The 11,964-nt window shown below is 39.5% G+C and overlaps 1 pseudogene; it reads left to right on the forward strand.

Moving 5' to 3' along the window:
• The first annotated feature begins 642 nt into the window (after positions 1-642).
• Positions 643-1,226, forward strand: LOC114028612 (annotated as a pseudogene).
• The last annotated feature ends 10,738 nt before the right edge of the window (positions 1,227-11,964 follow it).

Genomic DNA, 11,964 nt, shown 5'->3' on the forward strand with positions numbered 1-11,964 from the left:
GAGGAAGGATTCATTTCAAATTTCAGTTGCTGAACATTTTCATTGTTTACTCTTTTCTCAGTTCTTGAAGGGCTAAAGCAACACATTCTGCTTGATGTGGCTTTCCGTGGGTACTAATAGACAGCACCTCTTTGTTCTCTATTTCCTCTTCAGATTTTCTTGTTTCTATTCTTGTTGACTTTGTTGGCTTAGTTTCTTCTTTTATCCTTTATGGCTCCTTTCCTGGTCTGACAGAGCCTTTTTTGTTGGGCGCCATCCAATTTTGTGAAACTCTATCCAGTCAAATTGTAAGAATCTTAAGAAGAGGAAGTGTTCAGGAGAAACCTAAGATAAAACAGAAATCTCACTAGCAGTGCACTCCTTTTGGACAATCTCTTTCAAGGTCCAACATTAAATGATAGCAACGATTGCAAATTCATACAGGCCAGGGATTTGTGTATCTGGAAAAACTCTCTGGAAGGCAGGGACTATCTTATTTATTACCTTTGTATTTATCCCCAGAATATAGCACAATACCTTGTAATAGTGTGCTTAATAAATGTTTTATTGTTAAATTGAATAGGTGACTGTCTTGACTGATAATGTTGGTTGTGAAACTAATTAATCTAAGTGCCATTAGGAAAAAATCTTGGTTCAGGCCTCATGGTGGTCAATAAGGCAAACTCCGGAAAAGAAGGGTTAAAAGGATTTTATTTAGCACGCCAGGGCAACAAGCAGTCTGGCATCCAACCGCAGAGTGCTAGTGTGGGATATCTGGAGGATGAGACGGCTGCTGTGGCAGAAGGAGCTGCTCAATATGTTTAGAGAAAAGACTGGGCACAAGAATAAGGAAGATGAGGAACCAAAAAGTAAACACTTCAAAGAAGAGGAAGAAAGAGGAGAGAAACACAGAGAACTTAAATTGTGAAACTATGTCCCTGAGGATGAGGAACTAAAAAAAGAGGAAGATGCCTCAGGTCAAACTAGCCTCAGTGAAAGAGAAAGTAAAAGACCAGCTGGAAGCAGCAAAGCCTTAGCCCTCCATTGAGGAAGTAGATTTGGTTAACCTTGCCCCCACAAAGCCAGATTGTGATTTAAAGAGAGATGTGGCAAAGAAACTGGAAAGGCTAGAGAAGAGGATGTAGTGAGGCATTGCAGGACTAATCCAAGAAAGAAGTTGAGGCCAAAAAAGTGACCTGGTCTCTGTAATAGAATCTGCAAAGCAGGAAGAGAATGACCCAGATTGAAGCAGCCCCTCCTCAGTCCTTGGCCACACAAGTCTGATCCTTCCAGCCATCTAAGCCAAGGCCCATCATCGATCTTGGTCCTCAGAGTGATGTCCACTATCGTACTCCTTTTCATGCCCATCTGAGTGCATCTTAGATCACATTTTAGAGATGTGGCTTGAGAGTACGTCTGGTCTATGATTACCACAATCTAAACTAAAAAAAAAAAAAAGCCATAACTTGATATATCAGTGAGAGTTTCTCTGCTGTTATCACCATGTTAACATTTTCTACCAATTCACATGATGGCATATTCCAAATAGTTAACTTCAGTCTTTACTGACAGCAACAAAGCTTCTGTGATAAAATATCAACTAAGTTGATCAAATGCTGGCCAGTTGGCAACCTTATTCTGGATAAGTGGGGGGTGATGGTAAGACAGGAAGCAAAATTGTTGTGTATATGTAAGCATGAATATATTTTGGACTTTTTTCTGTTTTTTAGAAATAAAGACAAATTCAAGTGTGTGTGGAAAACAACAAAATCCTTTCTTGCTTCTTTTTGTGTGTTGTCTCCCTCTTTAGACTATAAGTTCCTTGAGGGCAGGGACTTATTAATTGCATGTCCAGTGCTTAGCATAGTGCCTTGCACATAGTAGGCACTTAATTTTTTTGTTTTTTGGTGAGGCAATCAGGGTTAAGTGACTTGTCCAGGGTCACATAGCTAGGAAGTGTCAAGTGTTTGAGGCTGGATTTAAACTCAGGTCCTCCTGACTCCAGGGCTGATGCTCTATCCACTGAGCCACCTAGCTGCCCCTGACATTTGTAAATGTTGATTGAATTGGATTGGACTGAGATGGCAACTCAGTTTTTCAATCTCTGACATGTTCAGAAAGAAAAAACAGGAAGGCAGGTGGCCAGGAATTTGACGTACAGGAACTCTCCTGTCAGGTCATCTGGACAATTACATGCACCTCACTATTCACTCCTGCCAAAGAGTCACTATTACCTGTTCCCTGTGTGTGGGCATAGATTTCTTCTTAAGCTGAGAACAAGTACATGTTGATTCCTGCCATGTGTGTCTATTGTAAATCACTACCAACTGTTCCTAGAATGAAGAAACTGCCTAGAGCTTAGGCTCCCTGCCCCCACTCTCCCTCTTCCCCCACCCCCCACACACTTTGCCCTGAAGAATACAGTCCACTCAGCTATTCTTGATCTATCTTTTTAGTCTGAGAGTGAAACAGAGCTGAAGTTATCTTGCAGCTTGGTTTTATACATCACAGGGAGGCTCTTCTAATGAAAGTTCTTCCCCTTGAGACTTCATCAGTCATCGTAGATTTCCTGCATTCTGTCAGAAAGACACGTATGAGCAGTCATGTTCCTATTCCATGCACATTTCATATTTAATTTTGATGAGTGATTGCCATGATTTAAAACTAAATGGATTTCTCATGAAGTTCCTTTAAATATTGAACCTCTGTGGTATATAAATGTAATGGAATACTATTGTGCTATAAGAAATGATGAGCAGGCAGACCTCAGAAAAACCTGGAAAGACTTATATGAACTGATGCTGAGTGAAGTGAGCAGAACAAGGAGAACATTATACATAGTAACAGTCACATTCTGCTGGGACTAACTTTGATAAACTTAGCTTTTCTCAGTAATACAAGGATCTAAGACAACTCCAAAAGACTCATGATGGAAAATGCCATCCACATCCAGAGAAAGAATTATGAAGTCGGAATATAGATCGAAGCATACTATTTGCTCTCCAACATCAATGATTTTTCATCATTTATCATCTTTGCCAGTTTGAGGAGTGAGATGAAACCTCACAATTGTTTTAATTTGCATTTCTCTTATCATTAGTGATTTCAAGTGCAACCTAAGCTTGTCTGGATATGCCCAGATTACCTAACTTGGAGATGCTCTGAGGGGCTTTTAGAGCATGTCCAGATTGCCTGACATGGAGGCCTCTGCATCCTATTCCACACAAATGGGTGTAGTCTCCTTTGATTGGTTCCATAACTGAACAGATGATGTATATCAAACTAGAAAGTACTCAGAAACGCTTTCTTTCTGCTGTGAGTTCTGGCTCATACTCTTTTCTGAATGCTACTTCCTGCTGCATCCACAGGGTGATGATCCCAGTTCACCCACAGGGAGAATGTCATGAACTAAACCAAAGAAAGGAGAAGAACCTCCCTCTTCTGTTCTTCCTGGCTTTTACTTAGGCTCTGAGAAATTGGCCTGATGGTGTTTGTTTCTGTTCTGTATTGTTTGTCCTTCTCAGCATTTGGTGTCAGGAGACACACCACCACACCCACCAGACCCAAAAGATTTAGCTATGATGACCTTGGAGCAGGGATTGCAAACAGGATACTACAGCCAGCTAACCTATAGGAAGGCTTGTAGAAGTCAGGAAGCTTGGGACTTAAGGCCCAATGGGAAGGTTTTAGATTTGGAATTAAGACCATGTGCTCTATGGGAACTGAATTAAGCTATGAACCTAAACTCCTTTCTCTCCCCAGAGACTGAGATGGCACAGGCTGGGGAGGAGAACATTGCCTCCCATGTGTTGGGGGAGTAAGTTTGTATGTTTGTGATTATACCTTCAGAAGTAAATATTTCTTTGTAAAAGCTAATTCAACTGTTATCAGCCAAATGGAACTGGGGGTGCAGGGTACTCCCCTACAGTTGGGGGAACATCATTGGTGGGGACTAGAGCCATTGACAGAGAGCCTAGATATATATCCCAAACAGTCCTTAGGGGGCACCGGAGGAAGTGAAGGAGGGTGAAAATCTAACCTACCTGGCCTTCCAGGCAGTGAGGGCCACAGCAGACAAGTGTTACACACATAACCTTTCATCCAGTTGTGTACCAATTGCTCTTTTCTCTGAACTTCCCTTTCCTTTTTCTACCACTTGTTACTTCTAACTAGAGTCTATTCTGTCATGGGACGCTATAGAGCAAAACATGATCTTCTGATGTATTGGAAGGACTTTTGCTAGTAGTATCAAAGGAGATATATAGACTAAAAGGGCTTCCCACTTATGACTACCACTTTTCTTTTTTCATTTTTCATGTTATAGAGAGATAGTCACGCAAAGGTGTTAATTATTTTTTTTTGTACAAAGGAACTAAAATAGAATTGATCTACATTTCAGAGGAGAAGCACACAGATAACACTGGCTCTTTCATCAGAGGAACTGGGTCAAGGCCTGAACTTCACTGGACCATATAAGCTAAACACCTAGATAGAGTATCTTGCTGTTGTTTTGTTGTGTTTGTCCTTCATTCTCAAAGAGGACCAATGACACCAGGAAGGTGATATCTTGACTTTCAAGTGAATTGGATTTAAGTGAGGCAGGGCTGTGCAAAGTCACCAGCCTTACTCTCTCCTCTGTGAACATCTGGGTCCAGTGGCAAGATATAGATCTGGATGACTAGAGATGACCCCGTATGCAGTGGGAGACCTTGGCCTTTTTAAGCTAAGGTCTTTAACAGGTCTCAGTTTGTCTGAGGCAACGCCCATTCAGTAATTAAAGCTAGGTAAGAAATGAAGCAAAAATGGCCTCTTTTACCTAGTCAACAAAAATCAATCTAGGAGGGGAAGACCTTTAAGGATTCTGGCCCAAACAGAAACAATTGCTATTTATACTCACTGTGAGCCATCAAAACCCAAACAATGACCAAGTAAAACTTGGGCTGAGCTTATTGGCCAATCAATGAGAGCCAGAGTGATCTGCATTTAAGGTATGGTTTTTAAAAATGATAGAATAAATAAGTAGGGAGGAGAAAAAAAGAAATCTAGCCCATAAACCCCAAGGTATCTTGTGATGTTTCAGTGATCAAAATTTATATTCCTTTATATATATATATATTATAAAAGGAATTTATATTCCTTTGGGCAGAACACCCACAGGTAAGGGTATGATTCCCTGTGTGGACAGAGGGAGAGGAGGGAAGGAAGGAAGGAAGGAAGGAAGGAAGGAGGGAAAGAAGGAAGGAAGGAAGGAGCAGCATTGCCCAGTTGGAACTGACCAGTGGGGTCTTCAGTGGGGCTGCTACTACTATTTACAGATTGTTGTTTGTCCTTTGTTCTTGAAGAGGACCAATGACTGATGGAGTATGTATATGTGAGAGGAAAGGTTAAGAAGAGTTGGGGATGCTAAGGGCTTCCAATGCCACCAGTCAGTATACTGAGGCTGAGGGAGCCAGCAGCAGAAGCATTGAGTTTGAGGAAGAAGTATCTGTTGGGGTTTACCTCTCCATTTATCTCTTCAAAGCTATCTTTGCCACTGCCAGTCCTACCAGCACCAGTGCTGTCTCCATGAACCTCTTCCTGGACAGGTCTTCAGTCAGCATAAGAAGCATGAACCCAGAGAGACTTGGAGACAGGGGTCCCTAGCCATCAGCCAGTGAATGTGAAAGGGAGGAACATAGAGGAAGGAAACCTCAAGGCCCATTATGGAGGAAGGAAAGGAGAATTCCTAAGATTACTAATCATTCCTGAGTAGCCAGTCATATGAAGGAAGGATGGGAGGAAACAAGTATTTATTAAGTTCCTGCTTTGTGTCAAGCACTCTACAAATATAATCTCATTTGATCCTCACAACAATTCTGGGAATTAGGTGCTATTATTATCTTCATTTTACAGTCGAGTGATTTGACCCAGCTAATAAGAATCTGAATCCAGATTGAATTTTGTTCTTCTTGGCTCCAATGCATTATCCCCAGTGCCATCTAGCAGCCTCGTATAACCTCAGAATAGTCATATAACCTATATCAGTCAAGAATACACAAGTTGGGTATATTTAAGTTAAAATAGATAGACAGCTTATTTCGGTACTGGCAATCATGAAATGTTAAAAGATTTACAGGAAGTCCTCTGTTATATCAGAAAGATACTCTATGGATGATTTAGGGGAAGATAGGGAAAAATTATATAAATCATAATCACAGAATCAATCAATTAACATTAATTAATCACTACAAAAATTAGTATTTGGAAGGGATCTCAGTGCTCATCTAGTTTAACCTACACTTGAAAAAGAATCCTCCTGAAGTCAGGAGGACCTGAGTTCAAATCTGGTGTCAGACCAAACACTTGACACTTATCAGTTGTGTGACCCTGGGCAAGTCACTTAACCTCAATTGCCTAAAAAAAAAAAAGAAAGAAATAAAGAAAGAAAAAGAATCCTCCCTACAAGTTACCCAACAATTGGTCATCCAGCCTTTGACGGCAGACTTTGAGAAACAGGGACTTGCTAACTCCCCAGGTCACTCATTCAACATTTGGAAAGCTCCAATTCTTAGTATTTTTTTTTCTTTACCTTAAACCTAAATTTGCCACTTTGCAACTTCCATTCATGGTTTCTAGTTCTGCCCTCAAAAGCTAGGCAGAACAAGTCTCTTGTATATGACAGCCTCTAGTCAGACTGAAATGGAGAGTACATGTAACATGAGTGCCACTTAGCTTTGGAACACTTTGCTACCCACTCCAATACAGGGAATTTTGGATAATTATAGTTATCTAAATATGGCTTGAACTCCCATCTAATCCATTCTCTACTAGCTATTTTGGAAGCATAAATCAGCTTTTAATGAGGAAAAATAACAGACTAAATAATAAGGGATTATCATTATTCTCTCCCATCATAAAGGAGTCCATCTCCCAAGATAGCCATGCCACCTAGAGGAGAGGGGATACTATCTGGGCAATTTTTGTCCTTAGTTTGCATCTCAGCCAGAAGGCTTATAGCTTTGTCTCCTGGCTGTGTTTCACTGTTGCTATGTGGCCTATTGATTCCATAGCTGCCATTTCCTGTGCTTCCAAAGTTATCATTGGATATTATGGCATATACTACATATACTGCATGTAGCCAACTAGTTAGAGTAGTAGATAGAGTGCTGGTCTTGGAGTCAAATCCAGCCTCAGGAACTTACTATATGATCCAGTGACTTACATGCTCTCTGCCTCAGTTTCTTCAACTGTAAAATGAGAATCATAATAGCACCTGTGTTGTGAGGATTAAATGAGTTAATATCTGTAAAGTGCTTCTCACTATGCCTGACACATAGTAGGTGCTAAATAAATGCTTTTTTCCCTTTTCCTCATCTATTCAGTGAGGGAGATGTATTAGCTAGTCTTTAAAGTAGATTCCTATATGTTTTGCATGACTGCACATGTATAACCTATCAAATTACTAACCTTCCAAATGAAGGGAGGAAGGGAGAGAGAGAATTTAGAACTCAAAATTTTAAAAAAATGAATGTTAAAAATTGTTTTTACATTTAATTGTGGGAATTTTTTTTAAAAATATTAAATTAAAATACATTTTTTCCAGTTCTAAATCTATCATTTTATGAAGATCAGGGCTTTCTACTAAAAAACTGAGACAAGGTACAGGTAGATTGACAGAGAAGACCTGAGATTATGCAGAAGTAAATGAAGACATATCATATCAATTTGGAGCGCTGGGGAACTGTAAACATCAATAAATAGATTATGTGTAAAACAAATCATGCAATAAATGATGTAATTTTATGCAATTATGCAATAAATGAAACTATGCATATGGCCAGAGGAATGATGAAGAAAAAAACGGGTAGTGATAGCAAAGAACTGAAAACAAAATAAACATCCATTAATTGGGGAATAGCTAAACAAGTTACAGTATATGAATGTAATGGTACAATAGACAGAGGGATGGCTCTGAAGTCAGAAAGACTCATCTTCTTGAGTTCAAATCTGGACTCAGACACTTACTAGCTGTGTGACCCTAGGCAAGTCACTTAACTCTATTTGCCTCAGTTCCTTATCTGTAAAATGAGCTGGAGAAGGAAAAAGCAAACCACTCCAGTATCTTTGTCAAGAAAACCCCAAATGAGGTTGCAAAGAGTCAGACATGACTGAAATGACTGAACATCAACAATAAAAGTAGTATAATATTACTGCACTGTAAGAAAAGACAAATATGATGAATATAGAGAAGCATGAGAAGACTTTTTTTTGAACTGATGCAAAGTGGAGAAAGTAGAACCAAGAAAATAATAGATATACAATACCTACAACAAATAGAAAGAATAACAACAAAGACATTGAAACAATGCTACAAAATTATAATGATCAACATTGGCCCCAAAGAAGAGATATAGGAAGCCACTGCTTCACCGTCTTTGAGAGGTAGCAAACTATAGCTTTGTTCATTGCACAAAATGTCACTGGTTTTTGATGTGTTGGGAAGTTTTTTGAACTCTTTTCCCCTCTTATTTATTCTTTGTTATAAGAGATAGCTTCCTGGGAGAGAAAAGGGGTAAGGATTTATTGACAAAGGTAGGTGATAAAAACAAAAGATTTTTAAGAATACTTTAACATTCATTTAAAATTTTTTAAATTTTAAATTAAGTTCCCAATTCTCTCTTTTTCTCCTGTCCTTCTTCTTCCCTCTCTTTTGAGAAGGCAAGCAATATATCAGTTATATGTGTGAAGTCACGCAAAACATTTCCATATTAGCCATGTTGCATAAAAATAACATAAACGTAAAAATTATGCCTCAATCCGTACTCGGTCACATTCACAGTTATGCTTACTAATTGTATTTCCCACCATCCTATTTTCTTTTGTTTATCCTTCTCTCTCTTTTTTTACCCTGTCCCTCCTCAAATGTCTATTTTGCTTCTGACCACTGCCTCCCTCAATCTCTCTCCCTCTTATCATTATCAATCTCCCCCCCCCCCACTTTCTTTTATCTTCTTTCCTGCCTACTTCCCTGTTGGGTGAGAAGATTTTTGTAGCCAACTGAGTAACAAAAGATCTTTTTCAAAAAAAATTGGCCACAGTAATTGAGACTGCATCCTAACTAAGGAAATGACAGTAAGTAATTGAGGAAATAAAGGCCTCTGGGATATGATTACTCATGGACAAATGTCATTAGTCTTAATATGAGCTCTTTTTGCTTTTATTAGTCTGGCAATAAATCTATTCATTCTTTGAGCTTGCAAACATGTATTTGCAAGAGGAATTTGTGACAATACCCTTGATAGTTTCAGGTAGTGAACTGACTAAGTTATCTGGGTTGGAGGCAATTAGCCAGAGAAGTGAGGAATCCCTCTTGAAGTATACTCAGGCCTAGAGAAATGAGAAATGCCCTCAAATTGTACCCAAATCTTTTGTGTCATTTTAAAACCCTAAACATAAGGGTTGCCCTGGTAAAACCTACTTTTGCACTGTGGAAAAAGACACAAACTGACCCATATCAGAAACTTGTTCTTTAAAAAAATATATATTTTGTGGCTCGAATTGTTTTTCAGTTATTCAGTCATGTCTGACTTGGTGATCCTACGGACAGTTGTCCATGGGGTTTCTTGGCAATCATATTGAGTGCTTTGCCATTTCCTTTTCCAGTAGATTAAGGCAAACCAAGGTAAATGACTTGCCCAGGTCATACAGCTTTAAGTATTTGAGATGGGATTTGAACTCAGGTTTTCCTGACTCCAGGTCCAGCCCTCTAGCTACTGAGCCATGTATCTGCCTCCTAGGCAAACAGAGGCTAAATGACTTAGCCAGGGCCACACAGCTAGTAAATGTCTGGGGCAGGATTTGAACACAGGTCTTCTTGACTCCAGGCCTAGTACTTATCCACTGATCCATATAGCTGTCCCTATTACTCAAATTGGATACAATAACATAATGACTTCCTTTAAAAACTCATAAACATCCCTTCTGGGAAAACACAAGATTTGAACATTTTCTGAGTTAGTCTTTTTTTTAAGTTAGAAGAGAGTTCAAAGAGAGATTGTTTACAAACATTATAGAATAATCGCAAATCAAGAGATATAGTATTCTTTCTTTCTTTCTTTTTTTTTTAAAGAGAAATGTCCCCTTGGTTATTAGCTAGTGATGTCAAAGAACCAACCTTGAATAATTTATTTCTGAAATAGAAATTGAAATCTTACCCCTTAAGGCAGTTACCTAGGGTCCACCCAATCCTCAAAGACACACTTAAAAAGGAAACCTTTTCCTTTTCTACTTAGGTAAAAAGCATTGACGTAATGCTTTTCATAATTTTTCAGTCTACGAATCACGTGGGAGTGTGTCTGTGAGGATATGGACTACACCACCCATCTGTTTCTGTTTACCACAGTAAAAAAAAAAAAAACAGTCCACAGACTGGGGAGGGGATGGGGAGAGGGAAAGGGTTGGGCAGTATTTCAAGGCAGATCCCTTTGTCTTACTTCGCTTTCGGCTACCTGACCCTTGTCATTTTACGACACAGGCCAAATGGAGAAGGGGCTGTAGATCCTTGGCAAGGGATGTGGTGGTGACTGTGATGGAAAGAACAGGATCAGAGTCTGTCTGGAACATGTTTTCATCTTCTATTTGGTGAATCTCTAACTGCAGAGTCACTCCAAGTAAATAGCTCTTCTCCCCTCACCCCACAAAGCACCAACAAACGCTATCCTTTCCTTTTGGTCCAGTTCCTCAAACACATGAAAGACTCTTGCACCCTTCTAGTGAATCACCATCTGAGAAATGCACTTCTAGGCAAAGTGGTAGAAATACTGACAGTTTTGATATACTGTGGAATACCCCCATTATTTATTGTGAACCTTAAAAAGTAAGGATTGCTATGGAATCCACTGTATCTGTCAGTCTTTATCTTCCTCCCCCCTTTCACACTCCTCTCACTGGGACCAGAATAACCTTCTTAGCCGTTCACCTGCCTCCACCTGTGGTCTCTGACCAAGCTGTACTCTGAAAGTGACTCTTGCCTAGGTAAAAAATGGACAAAGGGATTCTTGGTTGGGCCAGAAGGTTGCCTCATTATCAAAATGTCTTTCTTGTTATAGCCCAGTCACTTTTCTGAACTACTCTGTGGGTCCTAGAGCCCTCCGTTGCCCATACTGTCTCTGTGTCTTCTTGACATTCCTATGGTTCAAACTATTGCCTCGGGTATTGACCTTTATCCCTTGCACAGCAATATTCTGTTATCATGGATTTCCTGGGTCTTATCTATCTGTCCGGTCTTTGTCTTGCCTTCATTTGTGGTATCTATGTGGCTCTAAATTTATTACAGTCTCCCTGGTTTTGACCCATTGACTCACTGTATACCCTGACTTCAGATTTATTTTCTAAATCAGAGGTTCTTAACCTTTTTGTGTGTCACAGATGGACTCCTTTAGCAGTTTGATGAAGCTCCTTCTCAGAATAATGTTTTTAAATGAATTAAGTTTGTTTTAATACATAGGATTACAAAGGAAACAAATTATATTGAAGTGTAATTTCAATCCAAAATATTTTTTAAAGTAAAGATACAAATTTCAGGTTAAGAACTCCCATATTTAGATCTAGATGCCCTACCTCCATCTTAGCCATTGGCTTCTGGGTATTTATTTCTCTGAGTTTAGCCTGCTCTAGGAAGGGAAATCACCCATATTCCCAACTTCAGCTCCCCTGGTCCTAGATCCTTGGCCCGTCTTTCAGAATCCAGGCCTTAGTCCAGAAAGGAAAAAGCTCAGAGAAAGAGAAGTTAGTGCTTTAGCATAGCCTAGACTACCCTTCCTCCTCCCTTCGTCCCATTTCCTCAGACACACATCTCACTCTGTCAACATTGAAAGCTCAACTACCTACAGTTGGAGAATGTGACCCTTGTCTTCAGACACAGATATCAAAAACTCCTAAACTGTGGGATCAGAAATGAAATAGATTGGTTGAGATTTCTTTAAACTGAGAAAGTTCTGTTCTAGG

Source organism: Vombatus ursinus, unplaced genomic scaffold, assembly GCF_900497805.2.
Source record: "Vombatus ursinus unplaced genomic scaffold, bare-nosed wombat genome assembly UNPS02014893.1, whole genome shotgun sequence".
Taxonomy (NCBI): domain Eukaryota; kingdom Metazoa; phylum Chordata; class Mammalia; order Diprotodontia; family Vombatidae; genus Vombatus; species Vombatus ursinus.